The 15,538-nt window shown below is 35.0% G+C and overlaps 1 pseudogene; it reads right to left on the bottom strand.

Annotated features, from left to right (window-relative positions):
* Window positions 1-2,633: 2,633 nt before the first annotated feature.
* LOC111759812 (coiled-coil domain-containing protein 91 pseudogene) lies at window positions 2,634-3,267 on the bottom strand (annotated as a pseudogene).
* Window positions 3,268-15,538: the final 12,271 nt, after the last annotated feature.

The following is a 15,538-nucleotide window of genomic DNA, read 5'->3' as shown; positions in this document are numbered from 1 at the left end:
TTCAATTCTGTCAATTTTTGCTGAACATGTTTTGAGGCTCTATGTGTATATGTTTATCATTTTTATATCTTCTTTATAAATCAACCCTTTTCTCAATTTATAATGTCCTTCTCTGTCTCCTGAAACAATTTTCAGTTACAGTCTATTTTGTTAGATATTAGTGTAACTATCCCTGTTCTTTTTTGTATTGTTTGCATGGAATATCTTTTTCCATCCTTCCCCTTGAAGCTCATGTGTGCCTTTGCATCTAAGGTTTGTCTCTTTTAGGCAGCATATAGTTATATAATATATTTTTATACCTATTTCCAATCTCTGCCTTTTTGGGAGAGAATTTACTCCATTTACTTTTAAAGTCATTATTGATTTGGAGGGACTTACATTGCAGGCAATTTTACCATTTGTTTTCTATATATCTTATGAACTTACATTCTCATTTTCTCCATAACTGTATTTTTTATGTTTTTATATAGTGTATTATTTTTGTTTCCTTATCATTCCCTTTCAGGTACATTTTTAGTTTATTTTCTTTATTATTAACTTAGGGTTTACTAATAACATCTTAAAATTATAACCACCTTCAATAGAATACAAAATCTCTCATCCTCTATAGCTCCTTCCTTTTCCCTTTAGGCTGTTATCAAAATTTACATCTTTATATATTGTATGCCCATTGACATAGTTATAATTATTGTTTTAGGTATTTGTCTTTGAAATCATGTAGGAAAAAAAGAGAAGTTATGAACAGAAAATACAACAATATTGCTTTTTTATATTTATATATTTAGTTTCTTGTTTGATAGTTTTTTTTATGCTGGATACATAGAAATTGTTTTTCTTAATTCCTGCAATATGTTACACCATTATATTTGGTTCACAGTAATGCAATTATACAGTAGTTGTCCTTTTGTATGTGGCCTGTTTCACTCAACATAATGTCTTCCAGGTTCATCCCAGTTGTCATATGCTTTACAACCTCATTTCTTTTTACAGCTGCATAATATTTCATCTTGTGAATACACCACAGTGTATTTACCCATCTTCTGTTGATGGGCACCTGGGCTGTTTTCAGCTTTTGGCGGTAGTGAATAATGCCACTTGGAACATTGTTGCACCGATGTCTGTTCGTGTCACTGCTCTCAGTTCTTCTAGGTATATACCCATTTGTGGTATTGCAAGGTCATGTGGCAAGTCTATATTCAGCTTCTTTAGGAATTGCCAAAAAATCCTCCACAGTGGCTGTACCATTCTGCATTCCCACCAACAGTGAATATGTGTTAATATCTCATATTCTCTCTAACATTTATAGTTCTCTGTCTTTTTAATAGTGGTCATTCTGATAGGTGTGAAATGATCCCTCACTGTAGTTTTGCATTTCAATAATCATTAGTGGTATTGAGCATTTTTTTTCATATGTTTTCTTGTCATTTGTATTTCTTTTTTGGACAAATATCTATTCAAGTATTTTGCCCATTTTTAATTCATACATCTTTTTATTGTTGAGTTCTAGTATCTCTTTGTATAGCATCAATATTAAATCCTTATATGACATGTGATTCCCAAGTATTTTCTCCCATTGAGGTAGCTGTCTTCTCACCCTTTTGACATAGTCCTCGGAGGTGCAAAAGTATTGAATTTTGAGAAGCTCCCATTTATCTGTTTTTTTTTTTCTTTTGTTGCACATGCTTTGGGTGTAAGGCCCAAGAAACCACCACCTATCACAAGGTCTTTAAGATGTTTTCTTACATTCTAGTAGTTTTATGGTCCTGGCTTTACATTTAGGTCATTGATTCATTTTGAGTTGATTCTTCTATAGGAAGTGAGATAGGGGTCCTCTTTCATTCTTTTAGTTATAGATATCCAATTCTCCCAGCACCATTTGTTGAAGAGACTGTTTTGTCCCGTTAGCAAGGAATTGGTAGATTTGTCAAAAAGTTGATGTTTTTTTTTAAACATTATATGTGCCATCCCACTGCTTCTGGTAATAATTTCTGATGATAAATCAGTTACTTATCTTGTTGAGTGAGTATTACTTGTATATGATGATTTGCTTTTCTCTTGATATTTTCAAAACTTTCTATCTTTGGTATTCAACAATTTGAATATAATATGTCTCTATGTGGATCTCTTTGTGTTTGTCCCACTTGGAGTTCACTGATTATTCTGAATGTGTAGGTTCATGTCTTTTATCAAGTTTGAAAAATTTTCAGCTACTATTTCTTTAAATATTCTTTCTGCCCCTTTCTCTCTTTCCCTTTTTGGGCTTCCATTGTGTATATTTTGATATGCTAGACGGTGTCCCATAGACCTTACAAACTTAGTTCATTTTTCTTGGTTCCTTGTTTCTTCTGTTCCTCAAAAACTGTACAATTTGAATGAATGCACCTTCAAGTTCACTGATTCTTTTTCTGCCTGCTCAAATCCGTTATTGCACTGCTATTACTACTAAAATAATACACTAGTAAAGGAGAAAACCAAAGAAAATAAATTAAATCACTTGATAGTTTTAAATATTGACTTGGTCTATCCTTGAACTGGAAATCAATTCTCCAAGTTTTGTAAAGAAAACAAAAGCATCTTTATAACTCGCAGTATGTATATTCAAGGTCTAATGGCTTATCTACTGCCATTGTGGGCTAGTTTGTCATTCTCTCTTTATTCAGTATTGACTGGCCCAGAGCTATTAAAGCACTTAGCTGTTTCTGAGCATAGGAAAGGAACAGTTTTAAACTGGACAGGCTTCTCTGGGGGATGACTTGGTCAAGCCTTTTCTGTTCTTTTACATAATATATCAATTCTTCTCTTGTTTTTTCACTGCCTCTTCCACAGCTTTTTGAATTGTCTGGGATAATTTTTCTTGATCTTTTGCATGTTCAGTCTTTCACAATTCTCTTTTATCAGCATAAGTTTTTTCCAATTTTTTTCTTTCTTAATCTATGGCTTTTATCACTGCATCCTTCATTGCTTCTTTCTCAAGTTTGCAGCAGATAATATTGCCTGTTCATTTCTTTGTCTTTCTTCCTCCAGACATTTTTTCCAATATTTCCTTCTGTTTTTGAGATATTGACTCAAACCTTCCTTTATTTTTTCTTATTGCAGTTCCTTCTTTATATCTAGTATTTCAAGTAACCTCTGGTGCTGAGAATTTAACAAGTCTTCACACTTGTGTGCTTGTTTCTCATTTGCAGAAATGTGCTGTTTTTCAGTAGCTTCTTGATTGCTGAACCTTTGCCTTAGGAACATTCTTATTAATAGTGTTATTGTTTCCATGTCCGTTTTCTGGTGATGAACTGAAGGGATCAGAAAATAGGCAGGTAACAGAAGGTAAAGAGTGGTCATAATCCAGTACTATATCAGGAGAAATTGGCAAGAGATGAACTCCAGATACTGGAGAAAAGGAAGACCAAGGAATAGCAGAAGATGTTGTTTGGGTTTCACCATTTCTACCTTCAAAGTTTTATGAAGCTAAAAATCACCAAAATCATCATCGGCCATTCTTCAAGTGGAACCAGCTCCCTGCTGGTGCTCGCCCTGGGCAGAGTGACCTGGTTCCACATGTGCACACCTAGATCATGATGCCAGCTGCAGCCTCACACCTTTCCCTAGTTTCTTCTTAGTATCTTTATCGCCTCCTTCACTTCATTATGTTGTTTCATGATACTTATTTGGATATCCTTGTTAGTTGTTCTGTCTTCTCTGTCTCTTCCTGATTTTAGTTTGTTCAGTAGCATGGGCTATGGCTTCCTATTTCTTAGTATGGCTTGTAAATTTTGTTGGTGTCTAGGTATCTATTTATCTTGATATGCTTATTCAGTTGGTTAGCTTCTCTTTCTAGTCTAGGGTTTTATTTTGCTTTCTTTTATATTTTCTTATAGTTGTCCATGTTACCCCCTCCACCCAATATTAAGACCATAGAAAAGGAATGAAAGAAGAAAAATAATATTAATAAAAAAGATACAATAGGAACCAAAAAAGAACAAAGAAAAAAAATAAAAGTGAAAACCATAAAAAGAAAAATAATAACAAAGGTAGAATGTAAAATGAAACAAGAAAAAAAATAGAATAAAATAAAAGACCAGAAAGATGAGAAGAAATAAAATGAATACCATAGAAGAGAAGGTGGAATGGAAGAAAAATAATGGAAGAGGGAAAAGAGAAAGAAAGAAAATAATTTTAAAAATAAGGAGAAAAAAGGGAAAAAGAAAGAAATAAAAAGAGAAAAATGTAAGGAAAGAAAAAAAAAAAAAAAACAGGAAAAACAGGCTTCCTTTTTAGGTTGCCAGCAACTGTCTCAGCTGCTAGTACTCACCTATCAATCACCCTGCAGCCCGCCTCCACAGGTAAGTTACCTAGTTTTAGAGAATAAAATAAAGAATTAAAAATAAAAATAAATTAAAAGTAAAAAAAATTAAAAATTAAAATGTAACAGTTCAAAAAACCTCTAAAAAGATCTTAGTCTGTAAGTTCCCTGTTAAGAGGTGCCAGATGGGTGCCGGATAACCTGCTGGATCCCTCCCAGAATCCCTTCTTTTCAGGGCTGTTTGGTCATCTTACAAAGCCTTGGCTGCCTCTCCGTGCTCCCTATTCCTCAGACTAATTAGGCTTTTTATTTTTTGGCAGGTACTGGGGATTGAGCCAGGGACCTCATGTGACATATCTGAGAGTTAGACTTTCAACCACTGAGCTCCACCTGCTCCACCAGTTAGGTAGGCTTCTGATGGCTTTGTCTGTCTGTCCCTACCCCTGGCCTTAGGCCATTTGGGTTTCTGACAGTTTGCTGGCTGTCTCTTCCAGGCTCCCCCTCTCCTGAACTGTTAGGTGCCTGTATGGCCACCTCCTCACTATCCCAGTTCCTCTTTCTCCCAGGGTGGAAGGATGTGATAGCCTGTCTGATCAGTTCCCCCCTCCCCTTTCCCTAGAGCGGCTTCAGTGCTGGCTGGCATGTTATATTTTTCCTCCTTTACCCCCACCCTATCTTCTCTTCATCCTACACCTTTCTCCCTCTGAGTTGGCTGGGTGCTGGTCCCACCCCTGTTTGCTGTGCAGCTCCCCAACAGAGGTATCTCTTACAACCTCCACTTGCTGGCCTGACTATAGGCAAGAGTCAAAGCAGGCTCAGCTGGCCAAACTCACTGAAAAGAAAATACACTCTGCCTTCTGCCAAACCCTTATTTCTCCCAGGGAAGAGAATCCTCTCTCCCCCCTCAGTTGGCAATAGTGAGCTAGGGATTTTACCAAAGCTATTTGCCTTGAGGAAGGGGGATATGCACCATTCACAGTCGCAGGGGTGAGTAGTTCATGGTTTTCATTTTAGCCTCTTGGTCTCTCTGTCCCTCCACCTCCTGGATGATGCAGGGCACTCTTCTGGTATGCAGATCCAAAAAGCAGTTCCCTTGGACCGCTTTTTGCACTTCCTTTGTTGTGTTTATGAGACAAATGTGCCCTGCCTAGCTACTCTGATGTCATTTTCCCATGTTATTTTTGAAATCACTGAATAATATTCCATTTTATGGACGGAGCACAGTTTATTCATTCACCTATTAGTAGACATTGTAGTTGCTTCCAATTTTTGACAATAGTGACTGAAGCTGCTATAAACATTTTTGTGTAGGTTTTTTGTAGGTATATGTTCTCCATTCACTTAGGGAAAGACCAAGAAGAGCAATTGTTAGAGCATATGGTAAGCTTATGTTTAGTTTTGCAAAAACCTGTCAAAATCTATTGCAGTGTCTGTACCTTTTGCATTCACACCTGAATTTATGAGAATTCTTGTTACTGCACATCCACTCAAATTATTGGTGCTGTCAGTGTTTTGGAATTCTCCGTTCTGCTAGATGTATCCTGGTATCTCACTTTAAATTACATTGCTAATAACATACAATGTTGTGTATCTTTTAACATGCTATTTTCCATCCGTACATCTTCTTTGGTGAGCTGTCTGTTCAGACATTTTGCCCATTATTAAATTGGATTGTTATTTTCTCATTGTTGACCTTTAATGTTCTTTATAAATATATTTTGGAAATAATTCCTTTATTAGATTCGCATTTTGCAAATATTTTTCTCAGTATGTGTCTTTCACTTTTATTCTCTTAATGGTATCTTTCAGAGAACAGAAATTTTTAATTTTACTGAAGCCCACTTATCAATTTATTCTGTCATACATTGTGCTTTTTGTGCTGTATCTAAAAAGTCATAGCAAACAAAGGTCATTTAGAATTTCTCATGTATCATTCCTTAGAGCTTTTATATGTTTGCATTTTATATTTCTGTATATGGTCCATTTTGAGTTAATTTTGGTGAATGGTATGAGATCTGTGTCTAAATTCATTGTTTTAGATATGAATGTCCAGTTGTTCCAACATCTTTGTTAAAAAGATTATACGTTCTCCATTGAATTGCCTTTTATCTTTTTTCAAAAATCAGTTGACTATGTATGTGTAGGACAATTTCTTGATCCTCTATTCTTCTGCATTGATCTACTTGCCCATATTTTCACCAACAACATTCTGTGTTGCTCACTGAAGCTTTATATTAAGATGTGAAGTTGAATAGAGTCCTTTCTCTGACTTCTTTCTTCTATTTCACCATAATGCAGGCTATTCTGCATCTTTTGCTTTGCCAGATAGATTTTAGAATCAATTTGCCAAAATCCACAAAATAACTTACTGTGTTAATGGGGATTGCATTAAATTTACAGACCAAGTTTTTAACAATTGACGTCTTACTAATATTGACACTTTCTATGAACATGGAATATTTCCTCATTGTTTTAGACCTTAAATTTAATTCATTAGTCTTTTGTAATTTTCATTATATAAATACTGTACTTTTAAAAGATTTATACCTAAGCATTTCCTACTTTGGAGCTAATTTTAAATGTGTTGTGTTTTCAATTAAGATTCCAGTTAATTGCTCATTTATATAGGAAAATAATTGACCTGCTTATTAACCTTAATATAAGTCCTCATTAGTTCTAGGAGTATTTTTTCGTTATTTGAGATATTTTCAATGGTAATCATCTGTAAATAAAGACAATTAATTTCTTCTTTCCAATTGGTGTACCATTTATTTGCTTTCCTTATCTTATTTCTCTAGCTAAGACTTCCTATATGAAATTGAACATTGTGGTAAGATAAAGCATATTATTTATCTTGTTCCTGATGTTAGAGGAAAAACAAGTAGCTCTCACCATTATATGAGGTTGACTGTGGGGTTTTTATAGATGTTCTTTTTCAATTTGAGAAAATTAATCTCTATTCCTATATTGCTAGGTTTTTTGTAAGATCAGAATCAATATTGCATTTTGTCAAATGCTAATTTCTGCACCTATTCAGTATGTTGATGCGATGTATTACCTTAATTGATATTCAAGTGTTTAATCGGCTTTGCATATCTGATATAAATCCCACTTGGTTTTAGTTTATTTTTATGAGGATGAAAGAATAGAGGAAAGATACAGGAATTTGGAACACTGTTTAAAATACATATAAAGAAGAACTTTGCTTGTTATTCATCTATCTGGCAGGACTTCTAGATGTCCCAAAATGTCTCTTCTTCCTTTATCCCTCATAAACCTAGAGTCTTTATTCTTTTAACTTGGAATCTATAGGTATCTGTTAAATAATACGTTTTTTAAATGTAAAAAATATATAATTTTTTCTCTTGTGGTATGATATGGAGATATACATTTGTTTCATTTTAGTTTTTATTATTCCTATTTTGGAGATAAAGTCAGGAAATGTTAATATAACTGTTATGGTTGGATGTATTTTAAAAAGAGTTTTGTGAGAGAGGGACCAGACCAGTAGAAGCTGAAGTATTTTGTTTTGGTTTTTGTTTTTTATCACCCCCGCCCCCACCTTGCAGTTTGTGTGCTGTCTGCTCTCTGTGTTCATTTGCTGCGTGTTCTTCTGTGTCTATATTTATTTTTATTTATTTTCCCTACCCCTTGAGGCTTGATTTTGCTTTCTGCTCTCTGTGTCCATTCACTGCATGGTCTTCTGCTTTGTTGCTTGTTTCCCCTTTTTTTTGTTCTGTCACCTTGCTGAGCCAGTTCTCCATGGCACTTGTGGGCCAAGTGGCACCTGGGCCGGCAGCTCTCTATGGCATGTGGGTGAGCCTGCCTTCACAAGGAAGACCCAGGATGCAAACCCAGGGCCTCCCATGTGGTAGACGGGAGCCCAACTGATTGAGCCACAGCCGCTTCCCTGAAGTGTTTTTAAAATATTAACTTATTAGAGAGCTTAGAGAATTTACTGTATATGCTTATTGGATTTCACAGTCCCTGTTTCTTAGAAAATATTGCAATTCTATTGATTGAGTCACTGAAGGATTCTTTTATCAGTAAAATACACCATGAAAAGTGGAATTTATTCCTGCTAGAGAAGTGTGGTTCAAAACATGAAAATCAATTAATATAATAAATCACATTAATACAAGGAAGGACAAAACCACAGAATAATCTCAGTTGATGCAAAAAAGGCTTTTGACAAAATACAGAGCCCTTGATAGAACCCCCCATATTAACTGCCACTGATTCTTTGGCTGAAGGATTGATATATATGAAAATGCAGCTGGCATAGGTGATAGAAGCCACAATCATATGGGAAGAACATATGGAAAAGACATTTTTCTTTTGCTGGGTGGAGGAAAATCTTAACATTGTCTTGATGATATAAATGTAGGCAAAACTATACTTATCAGTGTTATAATGAGAGTCAACACAGCACAGATTATAATAATCCGTTCGATAAACCAAGTGTTTGAACAAGCAATCTTCAGGAGGGGAAATGCATCACAGATAAAATGATCAACGACATTAGAATCACAAAAATCCATATTTAGGCCCAGGCTAAGTGTGGGTATTATAATCAACAGTCTAACCAACCAACAGCAAAAGACAGTTTTTTTGCAGATGGGGCTGCTCATGATAGTCATATAATAAGAGAGGTTTGCAGATTCCCACATAGCGGTCATAGGACATGACGGCCAGGAGGAAAAACATTTCCTGGACATAGGCTATATATTATATTAAAACTGCTGAATATTATAGTGAATAAACACACACACACCTTTCAAGACCTTCACAAATTTGTGGTCCTTGGTAAGTGCTCATGTAGTAGCCAGTTTTGATTTTTATGGGAATTCATTGATGGGGATTGAAGCTAAAACCAGGGCATCCCGAATGGTAGACAGGAGCCCAATTTATTGAGCCACAACTGCTTCCCCCCATATGTTGTGCTTTTGAAACTAGTTTTCAGAGGACTACCATGAAAGAGTAACTGTAAGTATAGTATGGCATAAAATACTCTATAATGTGCACCACTGTGGAGTATATGTGGTGACTTAGGGATGGAGAAATGAGAGGAGTCAGTTTTAGCAGGAGTGGAGCTGGGCAAGTTGTGTGTGTGTTTGTGCAGGCATGTGTAGACTTTAGAGCTGTTCATGGGGAAAAAAACCATACCTGATATAAACAAAAGCAGAAAAAGAAATCTTTATTCTTACAGCTAGAAGAGAAACTTAATATGACTACGAAGTATGCCTGGTAAACCCAGTTATTTGGCATGTAATAGCACTTTAAGAAGGAATGAAGTGTCAAGTAAATATAACAAAAAGAGAATTCTTGAGAGTCAATTGATATCTTTACTCCCTATGAATTATAAACCAATAGCAACCAATATTAATCCTTTCTAGATTACAGAATTAAAGAGTAATTTTTTAATTATGATTTTTCATTTAGAAAACCTGAGTATTTACATTAAGTACCAGTAAAACACAATTTAATAAACTGTCTCTGAATATTACATGCAAAGTGGACAGAAGTTAGGAGTCAATAATAAGAAATGGTACAGTAACAAGATTCATTCCGCTGGGCCTGACAAGTCACCCACAACTGCAGATTCTGATATTTCTTTCTCTTTCTCACCTATATGTTGAGTATAACAGGAAACCTGACAACCATCTCCTTTATCATATTGGATTATCACCTAAAAACAGCCATATACTATTTCCTACAAAATTTCTCCTTCTTAGAGATCTCGTTCACCTCTGCATATATTCCCAGATACTTGAATAACATAACAGGGACAATGCTTGTGCCAGCCAAGTATTTTTTATTGACTTCTTTGTCACAACCAAATATTAGAAGATAGTAAATATAAAAACTAGCATATTTTACCTTACATTTGTTTAATTACATAAGCAAGATGTTTTCATATAAATCTTCTCTGCTCACCTATAATGTGCATGTTTCTAAAGGAATATATGTATCACATGTATACCTATAAAACTATTTGCTTTTTAGCTTGGACTTTGAATTTTTATTATGTTGGTATCTACTTTGTCTACTTAAGTTTCTCTGGATATTTGAATGCTGTTGAATTTCTTTTTTCTTTAAAAAAAAATCAATGTTTCTGCTTTTATTTTCTTTCTCAGCTGCCTCACCGCTAATGAAAGTTAAATTGCCTTCTCTTTGTTTGATCTAGTAAAATAAAACCTTGCATTTTTGTAGATGGTACTTTACCTCACAGTGCATCTATCAGTGAGATACTAAACCCAGAAGGCATGGATTCTGTGATTCTGTGTTCGTGTTAATAGCTCTTTCGGAGATTGTTCAGAGGAACTGACAAATAATTGCATAACTAGGTATTCAAATATTTTCATTTTAAAATTAATGTCTTTGGTCTGGAAATTTTCCAGTTTTCCATGGAAACCCCCGTTTATTTGCACGTAGCCTCATTTAACTGAGTAAAATAAGGCATTCTTTTACTGATGTGGGGAGAGAGTCAGTTCTTATCTGAGTTCCACTACAGTTTAAGCCTTCTCAGGGTTATAGTATAAACCATATGGAAGAAATGACCTACATTTTGCCTGACAGAAGTAGTACTCTCAGGAAATTTGGGACAAGTTCAATAAGTATATTAGATCAAACTGAGATTTAGTGAAATATTTTAGGTGCTCACCTGCCTTCCTCCACACTTCCTTATAATTTCTCAAGCCACATGTGTATCCATCCCTGAGTAAACTTACTCATCCCTACCAATTTTGGACTTTATTCAATGCTCTAAAAACATTTGTATTTTTGTTTCCAAAGATATCACAAAGTAAAATACAACAAGATTTAAAGAATGACTGAACAGGGAAATATTACTAATTGGTTTCTGTCTATTCTACTTTCCAAATATATGTTTGAAATAAGGACACAATATTTAATCGGGTTCTGATCTTCAGTGTCACTGCTTTGGGAGATGTAGAGGTATGCTAATTTAATTATATGCATATATAGATATTTTTTAATGTGAGGTTACTAATGCAGATAAATAATTCTGTATATCAAACCGCATTTTAAATCCCTTTAATGCTAATTATTCTTGTGCATTAAAACTTCCCAGAGAATGACATTTATATGTCCAAAAAATCTATATTCTAATAAAGTAAATAAACAGTGCTTTACCAAATATAGAAATTATTACTCACATTTTGAATTTTGTTAGAGCCATATAAAATTTTGTTTCCTTTCCTTGATTTCCAAAATTTATGACTAAATGCTCAAGCAAGTTGATAAAACAAAATGAAAAATGTTATATCACACTTTTTCCTGTCAATCACATTTTCTGTTGAAACATGTCAAATCCTGCAGCTTTTAAATTGAAAATTATAGTTGGGATGAAGATTTTCATATGAATATCTGGTCACTTGTGCTAATCAATCCAATTCCAATTCTGGAATGCATAGAGCTCCCAGAAATAGTCATCTTCAATCAATTATGCAGACTGGTTTGTTGTAACTAGTAAGCTCTGTTAAAAATAAGAAAAAAATATGCATACACACACACACACACACAAACACACACACACACACACATATACTCCTGGAGAGGAATCCTAATGTTCCATTATGAGGGTATGGAACGTTAGGATTCCTCTCCAGTTTTATGAATATTGCTCTTCTGACCTTTCAGGACAGGGAAGGAGCTGACAACACCTAGCATGACATTTTCTTTATATGATAAAAGCCCAATTATGTAAAAAAGTGTCCTTGGCAACCCAAGAATAACAAAGTCCCTAGTGAATCTTCTGTGTAATGACATTTGGGAAAAAATAGCAAGTTAAGAAAGTTTATTTGGTGACAGTATCCTTGGAGACAGAACTTGTAACATTAGCAATATGATTTGTATAATTGGATAAATAACTTGTCAGATGTTCTTTACCCTCTAAAACTATTGAAAATTATTTACATGTAATCATATATCATCATTTATGGCAATTAACTCATTTCATAATTAATGTTCTCTCAGATTTTAATTAATTTACTATTGTTATAAATCCCTGCTTTTATTTCCACTAGTATTAATGTTGCTCTTCAGTATATCCTCATTGTTTAACCAAAGCCTAAATCATATTCGATTTTACCTTCATTTTTCACATTCCAAAAAATATTCTGAGAAAGACATTCTGACACACACTCAATGGAATAATTTCCAGAATATATTTTCTGGGTCAAAACAATATGGTATATATGTTTTGATGACAACATAATAAAGTTAAATAAATAGTTGTTTAGCAGTTTTGAATAGTATTGATTGAAGCATCCCTGGTTACTATATTGTTATTGAATAGGTAATGTTTTCAGTTGTTGTTGTTTTTTTTTTTTTTTACATTTACAGTTTTTCCTATGGGTACCTAGCACAAGGCATGTGTATGCCTCTTCTGTCCCTTTTATTACACCTATACTTGGTGCTGGAATTTATAGGTGTATGTTGAAAAGACTTGAATCTCTCTGCTGTCCATGTGCCAGCTGGGCCCTGAGCCTCAGTAGAGTTGCAAAACCTACTCTCCAGTTCATTAGGCTCACTCAGGGCAATTAACAAGGAAGTTAGGAATGACAATCACCACACCAAGGAACTGAGAGACTCTACAAAAGCAAGCAAGAGTCCTATCCCTCAGCCATATGTGATCAAAGCCCCCTCTCAATTTGAGGTAGAGTGGGCATCACCATCCCAGAATCCTCAGGACTGAAGAATAAAGTATGAACTAGTATGGCCTTACTGGTATTCTACTATAGACTTATTGTGATTCTATCAATGGCAGAAATTATATAATTGATGTGGGAACAGTGGCCACTGAATTTGCTAAAGGCAGGGAGAGGGAAAAAGAGATGTAATATGGGGGCACTTTCGGGAGTTGGAATTGTCCTGAATGACAATGCAAAGACATCGTAATGTCCTATGACATTACATAACCTGCCATAACCTACAGAATGGAGTGGGAGAGAGTATAAACTACAATATACATTAAAATCTGTGCTGTGTGGCAATGCTCCAAAATGTGTTAATCAATTGTACAGAATACGCCACACTAATGAAAAAAGCTGTAAATGTGGAAAAAATGGGAGATATGGGGAGTAAAGCACATGGGAATCCCCAATATTTTTATGTAACATTTTATGTAATCTATGTATATTTTTAAATTAAATAAAAATATATTTAAAAAAAGGAAAAATAACACAAGTATAAATCTCTATGAATTTTATGTGTGCATATGCTGGCATAACATTGAGTATCCAAATCAAGATATAAAACATTTTCATCACTTCAAAAGTTTTCCCTGTTCCTTTTTCATATGTACCTCTATACACAGAAATAACCACTATTTTTACTTCCATTGCCAGTTGTTATTTCTGCCTTTACTTTCAATTCCTAGAAGTGGAGTCCCACAATAGACACTCATTTCTTTCTGGATTCTTTGATTCAACTCAATGTCTTTAAGATTCATCCATATATTTTTATTCATAAATAGGATATACTTTTAAATTGATACCTGGCTTTCAATTTCATGAACATCTATTTTTATTCATTTTAATCTTGCTGATTTTTGTTGTTTCTAATCCTTAATGTGACTAATTCGAATAATACTGTTAAGAGCATTCTAGAATGAGATATTTTGTGAATATATATGCATTTTTTTTTTGTCTTGGAATTAACCTAGGAGTGAAACACTTGGGTCATGTGATAAGCATATATTTAATTTTCTTAAATACAGAGGCCCCCTCCATAAATGAAACAATAGATCCAATCGAACCAATTTACATTTCTATCAGCAGGTAATCAGACATGAAATTTCTTCACCTCCTCACCAATTTTGGGATTATCCTTAAACAATATTGCTATCCTTTTGCATGTGTAGTTGTTCTCCATCCCATTTCCATTGATGAATAATGATGTTATGAAAATTTTTAAAGTGCTTGTTCAAAGAAAAAGTTCTTGTTCAAGTGTTTTCTTTCTTTTCAATTGGTTTTCTTTCTTTTCATTATTTAATTCATATTGAATTCTTGAACTTATATCTCCTGTATAGGAAATTAACTATGTATAGCTATGTAGTTTAATGCTATATTAAATAAGATTTTAATTTTACTAAAATAAAACATGTCAATTTTTTCTTTTATGGTTAGTACCTTTTTGTCTTAAGAAATCTATTTTCTAACCACAAGTTCATTCTATATATATTCTTCTAGAAAATTTATTAATTTGGTTTTCACATCTAGATTGTTAGTCATGACAAATTATATTTTGCTTTATGTAAACTTCTATGATACTTTATACAAAAATAAGGAACATACTGGCATTCTAACATCAATAAGATTTAGTCATTATCACAGGGGAATGGGAATTACCTCTAAAAGAAATGCTAATCATGACCATTTCCCTTTGTGTTATTTTTTTTTAAGATTTATTTATTTCTCTCCCCGCCCCCCCCCCCCCCCCCCCCCCGCGTTGTCTGTTCTCTGTGTCTATTGGCTGCCAGTTCTTCTTTGTCCAGTTCTGTTGTTGTCAGTGGCACGGGAATCTGTGTTTCTTTTCGTTGCGTCATATTGGGATGTCAGCTCTCCGTGCCTGTGGCGCCATTCCTGGGCAGGCTGCACTTTCTTTTTGCGCTGGACGGCTCTCCTTATGGGGCTCACTCCTTGCTCGTGCGGCTCCCTTACTTGGGGGACACCCCTGCGTGGCAGGGCACTCTTTGCGCACATCAGCACTGCGCATGGGCCAGCTCCACATGGGTCAAGGAGGCCAGGGGTTTGAATGGCGGACCTCCCATGTGGTAGATGGAAGCCTTACCACTGGGCCAAGTCCACTTCCTTGTGCTATTTTTTTATCCTCCCCCTTTGTGACTTTTTACATGCTGTCTGTTCTTTGTGACCATTTGCTGTACGTTTGTCTGTGTCTGTATATATTTTATTTCCCCTCCCCCCTTGTGACTTCCTTGCTGTCTGCTCTGTGTTCATTCACAGTGCACTGTTCTGTGTTCTCACTTGTCTCCCTTCTTTTTGTTGTGTCACCTTGCTGAGTCAGCTCTCTGTGGCCCCTATGGGCCCAGCAGCACTCCACAGTGTGCGGTTCAGCCTGCCTTCACAAGGAGGCACCAGAACATGAATTGAGGGCCTCCCATATGGTAGACAGGAACTCATCTGATTGAGCCACAACCTCTTCCCCTTTGTGTTATTTTTGATATTCCTGTAGCAGCTCAATTTCCTCCTTCATTCA

The sequence above is a fragment of the Dasypus novemcinctus genome, chromosome 12, assembly GCF_030445035.2.
Source record: "Dasypus novemcinctus isolate mDasNov1 chromosome 12, mDasNov1.1.hap2, whole genome shotgun sequence".
Classification (NCBI taxonomy): domain Eukaryota; kingdom Metazoa; phylum Chordata; class Mammalia; order Cingulata; family Dasypodidae; genus Dasypus; species Dasypus novemcinctus.
The sequence above is the reverse complement of the archived record's forward strand: the minus strand, read 5'-3'. Positions and strand labels throughout refer to the sequence as shown.